The 22,667-nt window shown below is 35.1% G+C and overlaps 1 long non-coding RNA gene across 1 annotated transcript in view; it reads left to right on the top strand.

Annotated features, from left to right (window-relative positions):
* LOC119874681 overlaps positions 1-22,115 on the top strand; it is a 37,528-nt gene extending 15,413 nt beyond the window's left edge. Inside the window, exons 2-3 of the long non-coding RNA XR_005371666.1 lie at positions 9,547-9,676; positions 21,583-22,115. This is a non-coding gene — a long non-coding RNA (uncharacterized LOC119874681). The remainder of the gene's footprint in view (positions 1-9,546; positions 9,677-21,582) is intronic.
* The last annotated feature ends 552 nt before the right edge of the window (positions 22,116-22,667 follow it).

The following is a 22,667-nucleotide window of genomic DNA, read 5'->3' on the forward strand; positions in this document are numbered from 1 at the left end:
ATTTTGTGCCATCTTCAAGTCAAGGTATTGGGGTCTTAAGCAAATTTCAAAATAACTTGGGGATCCCTGGGTGGCGCAGCGGTTTGGCGCCTGCCTTTGGCCCAGGGCGTGATCCTGGAGACCCGGGATCGAATCCCACATTGGGCTCCCGGTGCATGGAGCCTGCTTCTCCCTCTGCCTGTCTCTGCCTCTCTCTCCTTCTCTCTCTGTGACTATCATAAATAAATAAAAATTAAAAAAAAAAGATTTAAAAAAAAATAATAACTTGAAAGAAATTATTTTGGGCGAAGTTATCCTGGGTTACTTTTTAATAAAAACCTAAATAGGGTATCCAATGCTAACTGAGACAATGAAACAAATGTTAATTCAATGGGTGAAATTTTTGTAATAGAAAAAGAATTGTTAGAGAAAAACATATCAAGGAAGTCTTTAGTGATGACAAATAGAGATTGATATCACGAAGGTAGTGATGTGGTTGTTCCTGACTTAGCTCCCACCTCACAAGAAGAATGACTAACAACTATTCAAGAATAAGACAACACTGAGAGAATCCTACAACCAGGGGTGAGGCTGAAGCACCCCCTTACACTACAGAGACCAAGACAGATTGCATTAGAAGGAAATAGAAGGGGCTATGCTTTGACCTCATTGCCCTTCCCCCAGGCCAGCAGAGCACCACATGGAGATGTCTCCCCTGAGACTCTTGTTCTTCCAACTGGAAAGGAAAATCCAGGAGGGACAGGCAGGTCTCTCCACTATTGTGGAAGCACTTCACAGCAGCCACTACCTATCTGAAGCTTTGCTCATCTACAGAACCAAGCTGGGGGTATATTTTGATCTGGGCACTCAAAGTTCAGGAAATAATAGAGGTTGGAGCAGAAATAAATGATATAGAGAACAGAAAAACAATAGAAAAGATAAATCAAACTAATAGTTGGTTCTTCGAAAAGATAAACAAGCTTGACAAACCCTTAGCTAGAATAACCAAACTGAAAAAGAAGGATCTAACACAAGAAAAATATGAGAACAGAGATTTACAGTGATTACTAAAGAAATTCAAAGGATTATAAGAAGTAATAATACTGAACACAAACTAGACATCATAGAAGAAATGAAAAAACTGTTAGAAACTTACAATTTATCAAATTAGATAGGAAGAAATAGAAAAATCTGAATAGGCCAATTACTACTAAGGACATTGAATCAGTAATCAAAGATTTCCTATCAAAGGAAAGCTCAGGACTAGGTGGCTTCACTGGTGAACTTTACCAAACATATAAGGAAGAATTGACACTATTCTCAAAGTCTTCCAAAAAAACCCAAAGAAACTCATTTTACAAGGCCAGTATTATCCTGATATCAAAAGGAAAAACCCACTACTAGAAAACTATAGGCCAATATCCTTGATGAATAATTCTCAAAATAGTGGCAAACCAAATTCAGTAGCATATTAAAAAGACCATTCATCATGATCAAGTGGGGTTTATCTCTGAGATGCACGGATATTTCAACATATGCAAATAAATCAATGTGATACATCACATGAACAGAATCGAAGAATCATATGCTTATCTCAGTAGATGCAGTAAAAGCATTTGACAAATCCATTAATGATGAAAATTCTTAAATTAGGCAGAGAAGAAACATATCTCAACATAATAAAAATGACATAGGATAAGCCTACAGCTAACATCATACTCAATGTTCAAAGTTTAAAAGCTTTTCTTCTAAGATCCAGGAAGAAAAACAAAACAAAACAATGGTGTTCACTTTCAGCATTCCTATTCAAGATGGTACTGTGAGTGCAATTGCCTTTTAATAGGTCACATCAAAGAATAGCATTTTACTCTACAATAACAAAGAAAGTCTACCTTTGAGATACCAAGAAATATTCCCCCCCCTCAGGTCTTTCTGCAGGTAACAGTTCATTCACTGTGGACAATTTGACATGGGCTTCTTGAGAGGACATTTTAAATGGTCTTAAATAAAGTTTCAAAGTTTAAGCTAGAATTAATGGGAGAGTTATTAGAATAGACTTAGAGGTCACTGATTGGTAAGTATACTATCCTTTCTACCCAGCAAAGTAGGGTCTTTACAAACATTTGGTAGCAGATATTGAAAAACAAAATTCTTCATGCATGTAAAAAAACAAAAAAAGATGGTACTCTGTAGATCCTAGGTAGAGTGATCAGGCAAGGAAAATAAAAATGCATCAGAATTGGAAAGAAACGGGATCCCTGGGTGGCGCAGCGGTTTGGCACCTGCCTTCGGCCCAGGGCACGATCCTGGAGACCCAGGATCAAATCCCACATCAGGCTCCCGGGTGCATGGAGCCTGCTTCTCCCTCTGCCTATGTCTCTGCCTCTCTCTCTCTCTCTCTCTGTGACTATCATAAAAAAAAAAAATTGGAAAGAAAGAAGTAAAATTGCCTCTATTTGCAGAGAACCATTTGATATGTAGAAAATCCTGAAGATTTGACATTAAAACTGTTAGATCTAAATCAATACATCTAGTAAAGTTGCAGAATACAAAATTAACACATAAAAGTCAGTAGTATTTCTATACACTGACAATTTCCCCCCCCAAAAAGGAAAAAACTGATCCCATTTATAATAGCATCAAAAAAACAATTAAGTGATTAGAGATAAATTTAAGAGAGTGAAAGAGATTTACTCTGAAAGCTATAAGACATTGGTATAAAGAAATTAAGAAAGACACAAATAATTGGAAATGTATTATGTGTGCACAGACTGAAAGAATTAATATTATGAAAATGTCAATAGTACCAAAATTTATCTATAGACTCAATGTAATCCCTATCAAGTTTCAAGTTTCCAATGGCATTTTTTTACAGAAGTAAGAAAAAAACCCCACTCCTATAGGTTGTATAGAGCTACGGAAGAATACAAATAACCAAAGAAATCCTGACAAAGAACAAAGCAGGCTTCATTCATCCTGATTTAAAGCTACACTACAAAGCTATAGCCGTCAAAATACTATGGTACTGGCATAAAAACAGAAAATATACCAACAGTTTGAAAAAATATTGAGATCTCAGGAATAAACCTAAACATATATGGACAAATAATATCTGACAAGACAGTGAAGTATATGCAATGAAGAAAAGATAATCTTTTCAATGAGTGCTGCTAGGATAATTGGATAATCACATGCAAAAGAATGTAACTGAACCCGTATCTTATACCACTCACAAAAACTAACTCAAAATGAATTAAAGACTTAAATGTAACCCTAATTCCTACAAAAAAAAGCAAACAAAACACACATACACAGGAAGAAAGCTCCTTGACATGGGTCTTAGTAATGATTTTTTGAACATGACATCTCAAGCATCAGCAACACAATCAAAAATAAACAAGTGGAACCTTATCAAAATAAAAGCCTCTGCATAGCAAAAGAAACCATCAACAAAGTAAAAAGACAATCTATGGAATTGTAGAAAATACTTGCAAACCATATACCTGGAAAGGGGTTAATACCCAACATACATAAAGAACTCATACAACTCAAAAGGAAAAAAAAAACAAAAACCAAAACCAACAACCCAATTTAAAAAAATGTGTAAAGGAGGTAAACATATATTTCTCCAAAGAAGGTATACAAAGCCACCAGATATATAAAAAGATGCTCAACATCACTAGTCAATACGGAAATGAAAATTAAGACCACAATGAAATATCACCTCATGCCTGTTAGAATGGTCATTATCAAAAAGGCAAGAGAAAACAAATGCTGATTTGGGAATGGAAGAAAGAGAAACATTAGTGGATAAATGGTAAAGAAGTTGTGGTGTACACACACATACATACATACATATATATACTATGCACACATTCACACAGGAATATTATTCAGCCATAAAAAAGGAAAATCCTACCATTTGCAACAGCATGGAGGATCCTTGAAGGTCTTATGCTATGTGAAATCAGCCTGAGAAAGACAAATACTATGTAATCTCACTTATATGTGGAATCTATAAAAACAAACAAAATACAAATTCATAGCAAAAATTATCAGACTTGTGGTTATAAACAAAAGGTGGAGACTGGGGAGGAAGATAGTCAAAAAGTACAAGCTTCTAATTATAAGAGAGATAAATACTAGGGATGTAATCACAACATGATGACTACAAATCACACTGTTCTATGATATCTAAGAAAGTTGTTGAAAGTAGGCCTATGAATTCTCATTACAGGAGAATTATTTTTCTTTTTATTGTATCTATATGAGAAAATGAATGTTAGCTGAATCTATTATGTAACCATTTCACAACATAGGAAAATCAATCAGACAAACAAGAATACTTTTTCATATTAAAAAAATTACTCCTTCAGTTTATTCCAAAAATATTCATTTGGCCCTATAGTAGAGACTATTTTTAGAGAATGAGTTTAAAAATTGCACAACTGTGCAATATGAACAACAAATAAAACCCATAACCATCAACGTTCCCTAACTATAAACTGTGTTCACAAATTTCTATTTATTTATGTCACATTGAATTTATTACTGGAACTTAGAAAGGTTTTTCCAATATGGGAAAGCATTTTCAAGAGTGAGGACTACATATTCAAACAGTCAAGAATTCCAGTTAATTCTACCACTTTATTGAGCAGAATTTCCCAGTAATTTATTGGATGATATAAGGCAAGATACTTCACTTCTTTAAGTACCATTTCCCTCAGCTGTAAAATACAAAAACTGAGTGTTCACCTCATGGGACTGCTGTGGGCAGTGAATGAGATGATGCATGGAAAGTTCTTGGCATAGTCAATATTAGCCATTATAACTATCCTGTAATCCTGCTTTGCTTTTAATTGCTTAAGAGACTTTTTGTTAGTCATGAAACAGAAAGTCAACTACCTTAGCTTGCCCAATTAACTAGTAATTCTGAGAAATTTCCTTCACTGATGAGAAGTTCACTGCATCAAATTAGATCCAAGGGACACGAATAGGAATGAAGGTAGACAGTGATAGCAACATCTATACCATCCTGTTCAGAAACAACAGTGCCAAAAGCAAGGAATGGACAAATGCAATGCTCCAAAACTTGAGTATTTCTCTTCTAATGGTTTAAATTACTCAGTACATTCCATGAAAAAAAAAATAAGGCAAAAAGCTCTATAATTTCAAAAAAAAAATGATATATAGAGCTTCATAATATTGCTTAAAGTCAAACACCAAATTCAGACTATTGTAGAGTTCTATGAAAAAGATGAACATTGTATATATCACTAGCTGTAGTGTCCCATCTCAGCCTCCAAACTCTATAAATTAATATAAACAATGATATTTCCTTTTTCCTAAGCCAAATTTCATTTTCTTTATCTATCAGCACTTTCAGTGTGTCACCATCATTATCAACCATCATCTTCTCTCAGCCTAGACTACTTGGCCTCTTTAGCTATTCACTATTATACTATAAAGGTGTAGCCATACATTAGAGACATTTTCTGTTTTTTAGCATTCTTAAAGCCTTAAAAAAATTAAAATAAAGTATGGTTACTTAATCTTAGAACTTCTGGTCTTTTTATAATAAATTAAACTATATATATTTATATATACCTCCCAAAATGTCAAACATTCCTGATCTGTTTAAGGGCAATAAAGAAAATAGTAATTAAAAAACCTGTGGCAATAAGATATTTTGTGCCCTAAAGAGAACAATTTCAACAGGCCAATTAGAGATACTTGTCAAATTATCAAAGGAGATGTTAGTGAAAAATAAAAACAACCTCCTTTAAAATCATCATGATGGCATAAAGTTTAAAAAATATGTTAGTAGCCTCAGGGAAGGATATGATAAATTTAATAAACATAAGCCTGTTTTTTTCAATCTCACCAACAAAAATGTGGTTTGTAATTACTATATCCAATTTCCCAACTCCTATTCACTCTACAATCCACATCAATCATGCTCCTCTCGTCACAGTGTAACTGAGACTATCTTGTCAAGATCATAAATGACTTCTCTAGTCCATTCTCCATTCTTTGACCTCTCAGTTGTATTTAATGCCACTGACCACTCTGCCTTCTTGGAATACTTTCATTACATAGACCTCAGGAAATGTTTTTTCTCTGATCTTACCAGCTGCCTTCTCCACAATCTCCTTCACTGAGTCTCCCTTGTCTGCTTGGCCTCTAAATAGAAACAACTTCAAAATTTGTGGGTTTTTTTTTTTTTTTTACTACTTTCCAGAACTCCACACTGATAAATTTTATTTCATACTGACATATTTCAATTATCATCCAATACAGCTCTGAAAATGAATATACTGAAAAAAGAAAACGAATATACCATCACGCAAAACTCTTAAATCTCCTTTCCCATGTATTCCTCAACCTATAAATGGTACCAGCATAGAGTAGTTTAAATAAAAAAACAAAACCTCTGAGTATCCTTGACTTTACATTCCTCCCTTTCCACCCATGACATAATCATCAATGAAAGCCTATCAATTCCACCCCCAGCTCTGCTGGAAAAAAAAAAAAATCTTCATTCAATTAATTGCTTTTACATCCATACCTTCCACTTTAGTGCAAAATACCATGATCTTTAGTCTGGATTAATATTATAACTTTTTGCATGCTCTCTCTTCTCTCTCACTAGACTTCTTAAAATTAGTTAATACCTAATCTCATGAAGTACTTGATTTGCACAATACACTGCTTAAGATGCTTTTATATACACATGAATTCATTTTTTAAAAATCATCTAAGTACTAACAGTACTCTCATTTAGAGATGAACTGAAGTATGCAGTCACACAGCTAGGAATTATTTCTATTCTGTATAGAACAATCAAATGAATCCTCTTAAATTTTAAGACTAATACTATCAAAAGCCTGTTTAGATCTTCCAGTACATTGTCATTGACTTAGAATAAAATCCAAACTCTGTGCTCTGCCTCACAAAGCTCTGTGTGATCTTGCTTCCTCTTTCCTTTCATTTAGTCCTGTACACTTCTCCCCTACCCTGATTCTGCCAAACAGAACTTCATGAATCCACCCTGCTTATGACTGCACTCAAAGCCTTTCCATAGTTTTCAGTTCTGCTTGGAACATCGTATTCTTAATTTTTCATGACTGGTGCTACTATCATCAGAACATGCTTTATTTTCACCTAAAATAAAGACTTGCATTCTGCTGAGACCCACTCTGTCCCTCTCTACATGTGACTTGAACATAAGCCGTAACAGGGAGAGCATTTTTGTTTATCCTATTTATTAGTGAATCTGTTCCTAGAAAAATATCCTAGAAGAATACCTGGCACACAGTAAACCCTCAATATATCTTTTCTGAAGAACTGAATGAATTGCTCCAGCTGCTTTCTCATAAACCCTCTATATTTTCTTGTTTTTCTCCTCCCAACTATGTCCCCAATTAGAATGTGCGTATAATGGAAATAAGTCTACATCTCTCTTCTCTTTTTATTACCAATAACTAATAATTTTCTAAATATGAAAATCATTAAGAAGACTAGAAACACTTTTGAACAACTAATGTATTAAAATGTGGCAAAGGAAAGGAAGATTTGCTAATCCTCAGGGAGGACCCAGATGATAATTGATTAACATGATTAACATGAAAAATAACATGAACTCAATCAAAGATTTGATGACTTTCTCCCACCATGTTTGGCAATCAATGAATAGTCATAAGGAAATTGGATTATGAATATCATCCAGGTTTGATGGAATTGTACAGTATCTAAATGGAAGAAAAAATTAAAGTACTGGTGAATAGTTTGATGAGATGTCTGACCATGACATTCAGATGAAATCAAAGTTTCATTCATTGATAATGTTATGTCAAATGGAGGCCTGTGAGAAATGGATTTAATTAGAACAAATTTTTAGGAAAGCTGTAATAGTGTTTTAGAGATGTAGTCTTAAAGAAGGATGTCATTAAACTTCAATCTCTGAACCCTAAGTAGTATGTGGATAGAATTCATAAGTACTTGTAAACTTGCTGTAATTGTGTTATTGGCAATTTAGATGCAAGCTTAGTCGTTTAAAAGGGCCTGGAGATTACGTTAGACTCTCCTAAGGGTCCATGGCATAAAAGATGTTAAATACAATTACCTTAGGATTCAAAAACATAAATGTCCAATTATGAGTAACAGATAATGGCTAAACATGAAACAACTGAGAAACTCTATTGAAGGAAAGTAGAAGCTTAGGTACTGAATAAAAAATACTGGAGTTTATTTGAGCTGATTTTGTTTCATGAGCAAAGTGATACACATAAAAATAAGTTTGTTGGGCAAATATTTCAAGTTGATGTTGCATATGATGTTATGTGTGAACTAATGTTTTTGACAAAATGAATATGTCTATTCCAATAGTCATAATATATAAATCAATAAAATTTACAAAAGTGTTGTCTTCATTGTAATCAGAATCAGATACTATGAGAATCTGTCTAGTTTTTGCTTGCAAGAATTTGGAAATATTCTTAAAAATATTTGAATAATTAAGATACTAAAAAAAAGTCATGAGGTGGACAAGCTGTCCAGACTTTGAATGAAAGAATAAAAATGTTCAAATATCCTAGCAAACTTAATGAATGTGAGAAACAATAAATTTTAGGGAAGTCTCAGGCAAAAGGTTAATAAAGACACTAAAGATTTTTAAAACATATTTAATAGCTATAAGTGCTAACAAGTTGACCATTAGTTAGCAATGTTTAAATCATTAACATTTCTAAGTATTATTTGTGGAATAAATAAAGTCTTATCTAGTGTACTAGTATACTATTATTAGTATATTATTAGTATAGTATAATGTATTTTTAATAGTGATCAATTTCATACCTTTTAAAAACAAAGAACAGAAGTTCCATAAAACAGGAGAAAAATATTAGTATCTCAGATAATATATATTGTCTACCATGTACCAGGCATTATTCTAAGCCAGAGATTGGCAAAGTATCATCCGTGGTAAAATCTAGCCGAAAGTCTGTTTTCATATAATCCTTGAGCTAAGAATGTTTTTTGCATGTTTAAAGGGTTGAAAAGGAAAAGAAGAGAAATAGGAATAAAAGGTGAGGAAAAATGAGGGGGAAGAGGAAGAGAAGGGAAGTAGAAAGAATATGCAACACAAATTATATGTGGATACTAAAACCTACATATTTACTCCATGGCCTTTCCACAAAAAACTATGCCTGTGCATCTTGTAGGCATTCAATTAAAGAATCATTTAGGTTTACTGAGAAGTCTGGAAAGGGGTAAATGTACTGCATTTTTGTATACGTAATAGGGTTTGCACAAGTAATTGCAAAAAGTTGTTTTAGAACTGTAGGAATTTAGACTGCATCATGAAGAAAAATGTAAAAATTGCTTTACATTGAAATAGTTTCATAGCCCATTAATATTCCTATTCATCACTGAAGATTTTAATTAGGAATGTTACGTTATTTTGAGCAGGAAAATTTAAGGGATGAAAAAGTAATCTATTTACATTGGGGATAAATACACTTGTTTGAATTCAAACCCTATGAACTTATAAAAATGGACTTTCTATAGAGCCTGGCCACTGCATGAACATATCCTCATCAACCAATCTAAGTGGAGAATGATCAGAGAAAGAAAAGGGGCAACTGCACTGAGCCAAAGGCTGATCAAGCACAGGGAGACTTGAATACACTGAAACTAGGTAAGTAGGAAAAGCCAACTCACAGAAAGTCCTTACATCAAGAAATTTCAATTTGATTCTACAGATGTAAGAGATTAATCAAGGATTTCACTTTTTTTTTGTCTTGAGTATATCTTATTTACATAGTGTTAAAACAGGTAAGTTTATAATTTACTAAATTCTATAAAGGAAAGAAAACTGTAGTCACATGGATTTTCTGAGGTCTACATAGCTTGAAAAGATAATTCAGGTAATCTAAGCACTGACTCCACAATAAAATCACTTGGAGAGCTTTTAAACTTGTATCTTTTGGGCTAGACCATCAGAGATTCATTTTTCTGGTGGTTGGAGCCCAGGAAATATGTTTTAACTCTGCATGTAATTCTAACATGAAGTCAAAGTTGAAGATTAAATGAATAATAACCGTTCAAATCCTACGTGTATTATAATCATACCTATGTCAGTATATAGAAACCACTGCATATGCTTTGTTTTCTAAAAATAAAAAAAAAATTGTGTTAACTACTAATGAGCTTAAGTTGATAAGACATGTGAAAAGTGTGAAATTCAAAACAAGACTTAGAGACAAAATACAGAATAGCTAAGGTGACTACAAAGTCTAAAAATCAGAGGTGATAATCCATAAAGACACAGAATCTTACATAAGAGAGTATTAGTTAGGACTTGCAAGTTGTAGAATTGAGTTTGCTGCTCTGGTTTGTAAAAACTCCATGTTTTATTATTTTTTAAATACAGTGAAGAGGCTTACCTAAAGCCTTTTTGTTTCCTTCCTACTACCATTTTCCTAGTAAGCAACATGAGTTCCTAATAAGACTTCCTTTAGCTTTGACTTATCTCTGGCCCTTCTGTTAGGAAAAGAGGTAGCTCAAGAAAAAAAAATCTGTAATACCAAATGATTTTTTCATATTCCCCCCAAAATCCTAACACTCCCAGTCTTCTGTACCTCAATCACCATTAGAAACTCATGACTCCAAGGCCTTGCCTCAAAGCCTCCTTTCTGGTTCCCATATCCCTCCTTCTGTGTGTCCTCTCCTTCACCCAGTGCCAAAGCCCTCATCTTTCTACAGGGCCCAGAGAAGACCATGGTCCCCCATGAGCACCATGTTGTCTCTGAAAGTATCCCCCATGTTCTTGCTCCACTCAAAACAAACTAGAGGGGTTCTAGTCCAAGGTGGCAATATTGGAGGCTTCCAAACTCTGTTCTACCCATGGACACACCAAATCTACAGCTATGGGACATTTCCCTGTTAATGAAACCCAGGAACTAAATGAGCAATTCCTATATACCATGCAAATAAGAATAATTTCATATCATAGCAGGTAAAAAAAAAAAAAAAAAAAAAAAAAACTTAGCCACACTCTCACCATCAACCCCAATCCTGACACACTAACAAACAATCAAGATGGTACTCAATACCCACCTTCCGCATGAGGAATGAGGGCTTTAAACCTAACATATAGCACCCCAACTTTTAAGACTTCCATCTGAGGGAAGACCTTCAAAACACCTTAGGGTTTATGTCCATGAGCCCATAAGATAATAGCAAACAAAGAAATAATTCATTCATAACAGGCTCCAGGACTGCCATGCCCATCCCCCAGGGCCTGCTATAAAGGTGGCAGGCAGAAAGGCTCATATCCCAGTCCTTCCCTGAAAGAGACCTGTTTGTGTACTCTATAAGCTACAGTCTAAAGGTCAGGATTATAATTTAACATACATCTAGAAGCCCTCAACAATCTTCTCCAGAGGCAAGGGAGGGTTACAAGTGCCATATTCATGGTTTTCCTCTGCCCCATTCCAGGTAATAGAGGTCTCCCTGATAAGAGCTTGTGCACATGCCTCACATTTATGACTGCCAGTCAGAGGATACAGCCCTTGAAATCCTAGCTCTGGTGGCCAATGGGGCTTACATTCCTGAGTTTAACAACACTGCAGCCAAGAAACAAGTTTTAATCAGCTGGTATCCACCAGGACTCAGCACAGAAGCAGTAGACAGAAATACCTATCTTCCAGTATTTCCCTGAAAATGGTTATTTGCATACTTTAAAAGCTACTGCCTGAGGGTCAGGCTTCTAATTTGGCATACAACTAGGGACAGACTGTGATCTTCCCCTGAGACAATGACAGCCAGACACCATCTCCTCATTCTCCCTGCAGCCTGCTCCAAATCACCAATAGTTCCCTGGAACTTATACACATATCTAGCACCCCAGCTTTTGAAACTGCCACTCAGAGGCACAAACATTGATTGTCTGGCTTTGGTAGGAAACAAGAATTGTATTAATAGGGCCCAATGGAATGTAGCAAGCAAAAAAAACAAAAAGCAGTTCTTAATTAGCTATCCCCAATGGCTCAGTGCAGAGGAAACAGAGAAACATATATTTTTTTCATTCTTTGTCTGAAAAAGTTCTATGTGCATATGTTAAATGCTTCTAGCTTAGAGGCCAGCTTCCAGTCAGCCCAAGCACCTAAGTGTTGAACAAAATCACCCCTTTTGACTCAGTTATGTGTCTGAGCATGTCCTCAACTAGCATGAGCCACTAAGAACAAAGGAGCAGCTTGGACATTCAATGGCTTGAAAAATAACCAAGAGCTAGGGCTAGGCTGAGCAGTAAAGTTTTTCTGAGACACCAGACCATTCTATGAAGACCGGGAAAGATGGCAGTTTTATCTAATGCACAGAAATAAATACAAATAGCCAATGAAAATGAAGAACAGAGAAGTATGTATCAAACAAAAGAACAAGATAAAAGACAGAAAAAATACCTGAATGGAAAGGAGTTCAGTGATTTGCCTGATAAAGAGTTAATAATAATGGTCATATGGATTCTCACTAAAGTCAGAATAACACAGATGAACAAAGTGAGAATTCAACAAAGACATAGAAAATATAATGAAGTACAAAACAAACCACATAGATGAAGGATACACTGATTAAACTGAAAAATTCAGTAGATAGGTTCAACAGCAGCCTAGAAGAAACAGAAGAAAATATCAATGAACTCAACTACAGGGCAGTAGAATTCACCCAGAAAAACAAAAGTTTTTAAAAAGTTAAGATAGATTAAAGGATTATGGGACCATATCAATATACACATTATAAGGAGCCCCAGAAGAGAAAAAGAAAGGGACAAAAAATGTATTCAAAGAAATAATTGCTGAAAGTTTCCTTAACCTGGAGAAAGACATCCAGATTCAGGAAGCCCAAAAAATTCCAAACAAAATGAATCCAAAGACAGCCACACTGAGGCACTTTATAAGTAAGCTATCTACACTTAAATACAAAAAGAGAATCTTAAAAGCGGCAAGAAAGAAACTTGTTTCATACAAGGAAACCCCCATAAGACTCTCAGCAAATTTTTCAGTAAAAACTTCGTGGGCCAGAAGGGATTTGCATGATATATTAAAGTGTAGAGGGATGGGCACCTGGGTGGCTCAGTGGTTGAGCATCTGCCTTTGATCCACGTCATGATCCCGGGATCCTGGTATTGAGTCCCACATCAGGCTGCCTGTGGGAAGACTGCTTCTCCCTCTGCCTATGTCTCTGCTTTTCTCTGGGTGTCTTTCATGAATAAATAAATAACATCTCTAAAAATAAATAAAAAAGAAAATGCGGCAGGGGTGGAGGGGAGCCAACCAGGAATGTTCCACTGGGTAAAATGGTCCTTCAGAATTGAAGAAGAGATGATTTTCCAGACAAACAAAACCTGGAGTTCACCACCACTAGACCAGCCTTACAAATGTTAAAGGAACTTCCTCAAGTTGAAACAAAAGAATGCTAATGAGTAACAGGAAGGCATATAAAACTTAATCTCACTGGTAAAGGCAAATATATGTTTCACAATACCTTAATATTGTATAGATGGTAGGGAAATTATTTATAAATCTAGTATGATGGCTAAAAGCCAGAAGCAATAAATATAACTACAATAATTTGTTACTGGATACATTAGGTAAAAAGATGTAATTTTACCATTCAAAACATACAACATGTGGGTGGGAGAGGATAATATAAAGCTTTAGTATGTGTTCAAACTTACAATGTTTAGATCTTAGACTAATAAAAACAGGATGTTTTATATATAGGTCTCATCACAACAACAATCAAAACCCTATAACAGATACACAAAATTAAAGAGAAAAGAATTCAAACCTGCCAGTACTGAAAATGAGCAAATTATGAAAAGAAAAAGAAAAGAAGAAAAAGGAACAGAGGAATTAACAAATCACCAGACCCAAATAGCCAAAGCAAACTTGACAAAGAGGAACAAGCTGGAGGTATAACGATTCCATATTGCAATATATACTATAAAGCTATAGTAATCAAAACAGTAGGATATTTGGGGACACCTGAGTGGCTCAATGGTTGAGCATCTGCCTTTGGTTCAAGGCATGATCCCGGGGTCCTGGAATCAAGTCCCACATCAGATTCCCTGCAGGGAGCCTGCTTCTCCCTCTGCCTGTGTCTCTGCCTGTTTCTCTTATGAATAAATAAAACCTTTAAAAAATAAACACAGTAGGATATTGGCACAAAATAGACAATAGATCAATAGAACAGAGAACCCAGGAAATAAGCCCATTCTTATATGGTCAATTAACATATAACAAGGCAAGATACCACAATGAGGAAAAGTTAGTCTCTATAATAAATAGTCCTGGGAAAACTGGACAGCTACATGCCAAAGACTGAAACTGGACCACTTTTTAACACCATACACAGAAATAAACTTAAAGTGGATTAAAGACCCTAATGTGAGTCCTGAAACCATAAAAATTATAGAAAAGAAGATAGGCAGTAACTTCTTTGATACTGGCCTTAGCAGGAAAAAAAAACGTTTTTTTAGATATGTCTCTTGACAAAGGGAAACAAAAGCAAAAATAAACTACTGGGACTACATCAAAATAAAATCTTTTATACAGTAAATGAAATCATTGACAAACACAAGGCAACCTACTGAATGGTAGAAGATATTTGCAAATAACATATCTGATAAGGAATTAATATTCAAAATATATAAAGTAATAAAAACAAGAAAACAATTTGATTTAAAGATGGGCAGAGGATATGAATAGACATTTGTCCAACAAAAACATACAGGTAGTCAGCAAAAACAGTCACATGAAAAAAATATTCAACATCACTAATCATCAGGGAAATTCAAATCAAAACCACAGTGAGATACTACTCCACATGTCTTCAAATGGCTAGGGTCAAAAAGACAAGAAATAACAAGTATTACTACCCAGTATACAGAGAAAAAGGTCCTTTTGTGCACTGATGGTAGGAATGTAAATTGGTATAGTGCTGCAGAAAACTGTATGGAGTTTCTTAAAAAAAATAAAAATAAAAATAGAAACTACGTTCCAATCATTCCACTACTGGATTTTTATCCAAAGGAAATGAAAACACTAATTCAAAAAGACATATGCACCCCTATGCCTATTGCAGTATTATTTAAAATAGCCAAGATACGGAAGCAACATAAGTATACATCAAATGGATAATGAAGATGTGGCATGTGTATGTATATATGTGCATGTATATACATATACATATGATGAAATATTATGCCACCATAAAAAAGGATGAGATCTTGCCATTTGTGACAACATGAACGGTCCTAGGGGTATTATGTTAAGTGGAATAAATCAGATTGAGAAAGACAAACACCATATTTTCATCTACATGTGGAATCTTAAAAACAAATGAATAAACAAAAAGCAGAATCAGACATATAAAGAACAAACTGATTGCTGCCAGAGGGAAGGGGGTGGAGGGATGGGCAAAATGGGTGAAGGGGAGAGGGAGATATAGGCTTCTAGTTATGGAATGAATATATCATGGGACTACCAGGTACAGTATGGGGAGTACAGTTAATTATATCATAATAGGTTGTATAGTGACAGATGGTAACTACACTTGTGGTGAGCATGGCATAATGTGTACAGATGTTGAATCACTATGTTGTACATCTAAAACTAACATAACAATGTGTGTCAACTATATTCAAATTTAAAAATTAAAATACACAGAGTGCGTGAATGAAGAGAAACAACAAGACTCAACTATATACTACCTATAAACTATTTCACTTCAGCTTTAAGTACATATAGAGTATAGTAAAATTATGGAAAAATACTCTATGTAAACAAAATTTTTAAAAAGAAGGATTAGTTATACTATATCAAACTAGAGTTTAAGACAAAAATTGTAATGAGACAAAGATCATTTATAGTGATAAAAGGGCCAATCCTTCAAGAAGTTTTGACACTTGTAAATATTAATGCATCCAACATAGGAGCACCTAAATGTACAAAACAAATATTAACAGACAGAAAAGGAGAGGTAGACAGCAATAGAGTAATAGTAGGAAACCTTTATACACCACTTTCATCAATGGAAAAATCATCCAGGGAGAAAAATCAATAATGAAACATCCTTCTTTAATCACATGTTAAACCAGAAGGACTTGATATATAGAGAACATTACATCCAAAAGCAACAGAATACATATTCTTCTCAAGTGAAAATGAAACACTCTCCAGGATAGATTATGTGTTAGGTCACAAAACAAGTCTTAATAAATTTTAAAAGACTGGAATCATATAAAGCATTTCTGGTCACAATGATATGAAACTAGAAAGTAATTATATGAAGGAAAGTGAAAAATTTCCAAATATATGGAGATTAAACAGCATGACTGATGAGACAATGAAGAAATCAATAGGGAAATAATAATAATGGGAAATACAACATATACCAAATGGGATGCAAGATGAAGAGTTCTAAAAGAAAAGTTCATAGCCTACATTACACAAAAACAAAGAACTCAAACAACCTATCTTTCTATCTCAAGGACTTAGATCAAAGAAAAAAAAAAAACTACAGAAGGAAAAAAGAAAAGATTAGAAGGGAAATAAACCAATGGAGACTGGAAAGAAAAGATCAATGAAACTAAAGTTAGAAGTTTTTATTTAACAATGAACAAAATAAATATTTAGCCAGATTCGAGAAAAAAGAGTATTTAAAACTAGAAATGAGACTTTAGAATTGATATACAATTAGAAAGATTTATAAAAGACTACTATTAACAATCATATAACACCAAATCGAAAACCTAGATATGGATAAAGTATTAGAAACAAACAAGGTACTAAGACCGACCCATGAAGGAAGAGAAAATCTGAACAGAGTAATTACTAGTTAAGAGATCAAATCAGTAGTCAAAAACCTACCCAAAAAAAGTTCAGGACCAGACCAATTCACTGGTGAATTCTACAAAACATTAGAAGAAATAATACCAATTCTTCTCAAACTGTTACCATAAATCAAATAATAAAATAAAATAAGAGGGAGAGAGAGAAAGGAAAACTTTCAAACTCTTTATGAGTCTAAAATTATCACATACCAAAGCCAAAAAAGGATAACACAAAAAGTAAAAATGTGTAAGACAATGTCTTTGATTAACATGGAGGCAAATCATCAACAAAATATTAGCAAACCAAGTTCAACAATATTTTTAAAGGATCACACACACTTATCATTTAAGGCTTATTCCAAGAATGTTAGGATGGTTCAACATTTGCATAACAATGTGGTACCTTGCATTAACAAAATGAAGGTAAAAATCCTGTAAACTCAATAAATGCAGAAAAAGCATTTGACAAAATTCAACATTCATTCAAGATTAAAAAAAAAAGTACAGCAAAAATGAACCTCAACAAAATAAAGGCCATATGTGACAAGCTCACAACTAACATCATACTTCACAATGAGAATTCGAAAGCTTTTGCTGTAAGATGAGGAACAAGACAAGGATTACCAATCTTAACCACTTTTATTCAACATATACAAGAAGTCCTACCCAGAACAATTAGTCAAGAAAAATGTCATTCAGATATGAAGGAAAGAAGGAAAACTTTTTATTTGCAGATGACATATTATATATAGAAAATCCTAAAAGCTCTGCCAAAAGTTTTACAATAAGTGAATCCAGTAAATTTGTAGGATACAGAAGTAATAGACAAAAAATGTTTTCATACTAACAATAAGTTCCAAAAAAGAAATCTAGAAAACAATCTCATTTACCATTGCATCAAAATATCATGGAATGAATTTAACCAAGGAGTGAAAAATCTGTACACTGAACACTTAAAACATTGAAAGAAGTGAAGACACAATTAAATGGACAGATATTCCATGCTCATGAATTTTGAGGATATTGCTAAAATGTCCATATGACCCAAAGCAGTCTACAGATTCACTGTCATCCTTATCAAAATTCCAATGGCATTTTTTTCAAAGAAATAGAACAAACAATCTTAAAATTTCTATGGAATCACAAAAGACTGCAAATAGCCAAAGCTATCCTAAAAAAAACAAAGCTGGAGGGCAGCCCTGGTGGTTTAGCAGTTTACCACTGCCTTCAGCCCGGGGTGTGATCCTGGAGTCCCAGGATCGAGTCCCACGTCGGGCTCCCTGCATGGTGCCTGCTTCTCCCTCTGCCTGTGTCTCTGCCTCTCTCTCTCTCTCTCTCATAAATAAAATCTACCAAAAAAAAAAAAATGAAACTGGAGATAGCATATGTTTTGTATTTCAAACTATAGTACAAAGCTATAGTAATCAAACAGTCTGTTACTGGCATAAAAACAGACATACAGATCAACAGAAAAAATGGAGGGTCCAGAAATAAACTTTTGTATATATTGTTAATTAACTTATGACAAAGGCAATGATATACAACAGGGAAAGTATAGTCTCTTCAATAAATAGTGTTGGGAAAACTGGACAGCAACTTGCAAAAAAAATGAAACCAGACCACTTTCTTACACCATAAACAAAAATAAACTCAAGATGGATGGAAGACCTAAATTAAGAGGGGAAACCATTAAAATCCTAAAGAATATAGGCAATAATATCTTTGACATATATGCGGCAAGAGAAACGAAAGCAAAAGTAAACTATTGGGATTTCATCAAAATAAAAGGCTTCTAAGGACACCTGGGTGGCTCAGTGGTTGAGCGCCTGCCTTTGGTCCAGAGCATGATCCTGAAGTCCCAGGATCGAGTCCCACATCAGGCTCCCTGCATGGAGCCTGCTTCTCTGCCTATGTCTCTGCCTCTCTTTCTCTTTGTGTCTCTCATGAGTAAATAAATAAAATCTTAAAAAAAAAGATAAATAAATACAATTAAAAGCTTCTACACAATGAAGGAAATAATCAACAAAACTAAAAAGCAATCTATGGAATGAAAGACATTTACAAATGACATGTCTCATAAAGGGTTAGTATTCAAAGTATATAGAACATATAAAACTCAACACCCAAAACAAATAATCCAGTTAAGAAATGGGCAGAAAATGTTTTCAAAAGAAGATATACAGATGGCTAGCAGACATGAAAAAATGCTCAATATCACTCATCAGCAAAAAGTACAAAATAAAATTACAAGGAGATAATCATCTCACACCCATCAGAATAGCTAAAATCAACAACACAAGAAATAACAGGTATTGGCAAGGAAGTGGAAAAAGGGGAACCCTCTTACACTGTTGTTGGGAATGAAGACTGGCGCAGCCACTCTGGAAAGCAGTATGGTTCCTCAAAGAGTTAAAAATAGAACCATCTCCAATCCAGCAATTGTACTACTAGCTATTTACCCAAAGAATACAAAACTACTGATTGGAAGGGATACATGGACCCTGATGTTTATAGTAGTATGATCTACAATAGCCAAATTATGGAAAGAGCCCAAATGTCCATTGACTGATGAATGGATAAAGAAGCAGCAGTGTGTATGTATGTAAACAGCACACACAGTGGAATATTACTCAGCCATAGAAGGAAGGAAATCTTGCCATCTGTAAAAACGTGGATGGAGCTAGAGAGTAGTATGCTAAGTGAAATAAGTCAGTCAAAGACAAATACAATATGATTTCACTCATATATGGAATTTAATAAAACAAATGAATACAGGGGAAAAAAGAGGCAAACCAAGAAACAGACACTTCATTCTAGAGAAGAAACTGATGGTTACCAGAGGGGAGGTGGGTAGGGGATGAGTTAAAGAGATGGTAGGGATCAAGTAGTGCACTTGTGACGAGCACCAGGTATTTTATTTAAGTGTTAAATCACTAAACTGTACTCCTCAAACTAATATTCCACTGTATGTTAACTAACTGGAAATTATTTTTTTAAAGAAAAGGCATCCTACAAAATAGTTAAAAATATTCGAAAATCATATAATACGTTTTAAAAGTAAAAAAAAGACAACAACAACAACAACAAAAAACTCACACAACTCCGTAATAAGAAAGCAAATAATCTGATTATAAGTGGGCAGTGGTCCAGAATGAACATTTTTCTGAAAAAGATGTACAAATGACCAGCAGGTATATAAAAAGGTGTTCAACCTCACTAACCATCAGGGAAGTACAAATGAAATCCAGTGTGATATCCTCTTATACCTCTTAGGATGTCTACCATCAAAAAGACAAAAGCCAACAAACACTGGCACTGGAGAAGAAGGAACCCTCGTACACCGTTGGCCGTGTAAACTGATCCAGCCACTATGGAAGACAATATGCAGGCTCCTCAAAAAAAAAAAAAAAAAAAATCACATGAGAACTACCATATGTAGTAATTTCACTTCAGGGCATATATTCTAAGGAAACAAGTTCTCTAGGACCTATCTGCACTCTCACGTTCATTGCAGCATTATCCACAAAAGCCACCATAAGGAAACAACCTAAGTGTTCACCGATAGATGAATTTATAAAGTGTGTTTACACACACACACACACACATATACTCTATCTCCATATATATGAACACACATGCATACACATGCGTGCACACACACGCTACAGTGGAATTAGTCATATGTGAGTAAGAAAGAAATTCTCCAAGTTGCCACAACATGGAAAAACCTTGAGATCATATGCTAAGTGAAATCAGCCAAACAGGGGATCCCTGGGTGGCTCAGCAGTTTGGCGCCTGCCTTCGGCCCAGGGCATGATCCTGGAGTCCCGGGATCGAGTCCCACATCCGGCTCCCTGCATGGAGCCTGCCTCTCCCTCTGCCTGTGTCTCTGCCTCTCTCTTTCTCTCTCAGTCTGTGTCTCTCATGAATAAATAAATAAAATATATTAAAAAAAAAAGAAATCAGCCAAACAGAGGAAAAAAATACTGCATGGCCTCTTGTATACATGGAATCAGAAAAACAAACAAATTCATTGAAATAACAGAAAAGTGGTTGCCATGGGTTGGCACAAAACAGAGACACTTTAGTAAAAATGTACAAACTTTCAGCCATGAAACAAATAAGATCTGAGGGTCTAATGGAAAACCTTGTGACTATCATTGATAAGTGTACGCTGTAACTGAAATTTGCTGAGAACTTAAATGCTCTCACAAGAGAAATAAAGAGGTGATGGATTTTTTTTTTTTTTATCTAGTACTAGATGGTGGGAATCATTTCACCATCTATATCAAATCACCAAGATATGCACTTAAATACCTTACAATTTTATCAATTAAACCTGTAAAGGTGGGAAAAAAATCAATCCAAGTGGATTTCCCGGGGGGGAGGGGGGGGGGCACTAGTTCTCCAGAGTTTATTTTATTTGAGGATTGGCTTCTTTTGCTTCTCTGGTTTCTCTCCTAAACTCCATTTATGGAAAGGCCTAGAGGTAGAAGGTGTCCCAGTTTCCCCTTGTTCTGTACAGAGCCTCTCTGTCTCCTCTTCCAAAGGCAAACAGGACAAAAGGAAGGAAGGAGAATGCCTCTTCCACACGGTACCAAACCAAACCTGTTCTTGTGCAATAACTTACAGACCCTTCATCCTGGGAATGTACCAGCACGTAGATCACCACCATGCTTCTGGCTCTATTTTTTTTTTTTTTTCAGCACTCCTGGAGGTGTCCACATCTGGAAGAATCTACCCAACACTCCAGCCACTAAGTTCCCCTAAGTCTCCTCCAGAGAATTTCCTTTTTCCTTCAGTCTCAAGTCAGTCACGAAATGTTCTGCTCACATCTCTATCAACATGTAAATTTTGGCATTATCGATAAGTCATGTAATTCACAACTGTGTGATTCTCAAATTTTTCAGTTCACTTACGACAGGAACCCCAAAATCCCAATTTTACCTTCAAAATTTACCTTCCTCAAGTTAACTCCATCTCTCTTTTACACTGTCAATACCTTCCTCTTGAAATCGCTTCACTTATTTGTTCACATTTTGTGGTGTTTAACGTGCAGCTTTAACTTTTTTCGGCCTTTCTGCCCCTATCTTTCTCATCTAGCAACACTTAACCCTACTTTGTGCCACACAGCCAAATGTGAGTGGAGAAAAAGGAGGAGTCATACTGGAGGATTTTAATACAGATATTCAGTGTTGGGATCCCTGGGTGGCGGTGGCTCAATGATTTAGTGCCTGCCTTCGGCCCAGGGTGTGATCCTGGAATCCCAGAATCGAGTCCCACGTTGGGTTGCCTGCATGGAGCCTGCTTCTCCCTCTGCCTTTCTCTCTCTCTCTCTCTCTCTCTCTCTCTGTGTGTGTCTCATGAATAAATAAATAAAATCTTTAAAAAAAAATATTCAGTGTCGATGGGAACACTGAAGCAGAAAAAGAAAATGTTGACAATGTGGGGCAAAACATAAATGTTAAATCTCCCATTAAAGAAAAAACGATCCTTGGCCTCTTAATTTTCTGCAGATGCTGGCTGAAGCCTGATTTCATTTGCATTAAGAGTAATACTCCTTAAAAAAATGTGTCTATAATAGTAATCTCTATAGCCTCACCGCCCACCGTCTGCATGACTCACCCCAATTAAGACTATTCCACTGAAACTGATCTTGTCAACATCACCAGTGGCCACCATTAGATAATCACTTGACACAGTTAATCACCATGTCTTCTTGAAATATTTTCTACCTTATTCAGGTTTTCTGCCTAAAACACTGGCTTATCCTTTCCAGTCTTCTCTGTTG

The sequence above is a fragment of the Canis lupus genome, chromosome 16, assembly GCF_011100685.1.
Source record: "Canis lupus familiaris isolate Mischka breed German Shepherd chromosome 16, alternate assembly UU_Cfam_GSD_1.0, whole genome shotgun sequence".
NCBI classification, from domain to species: Eukaryota; Metazoa; Chordata; class Mammalia; order Carnivora; family Canidae; genus Canis; species Canis lupus.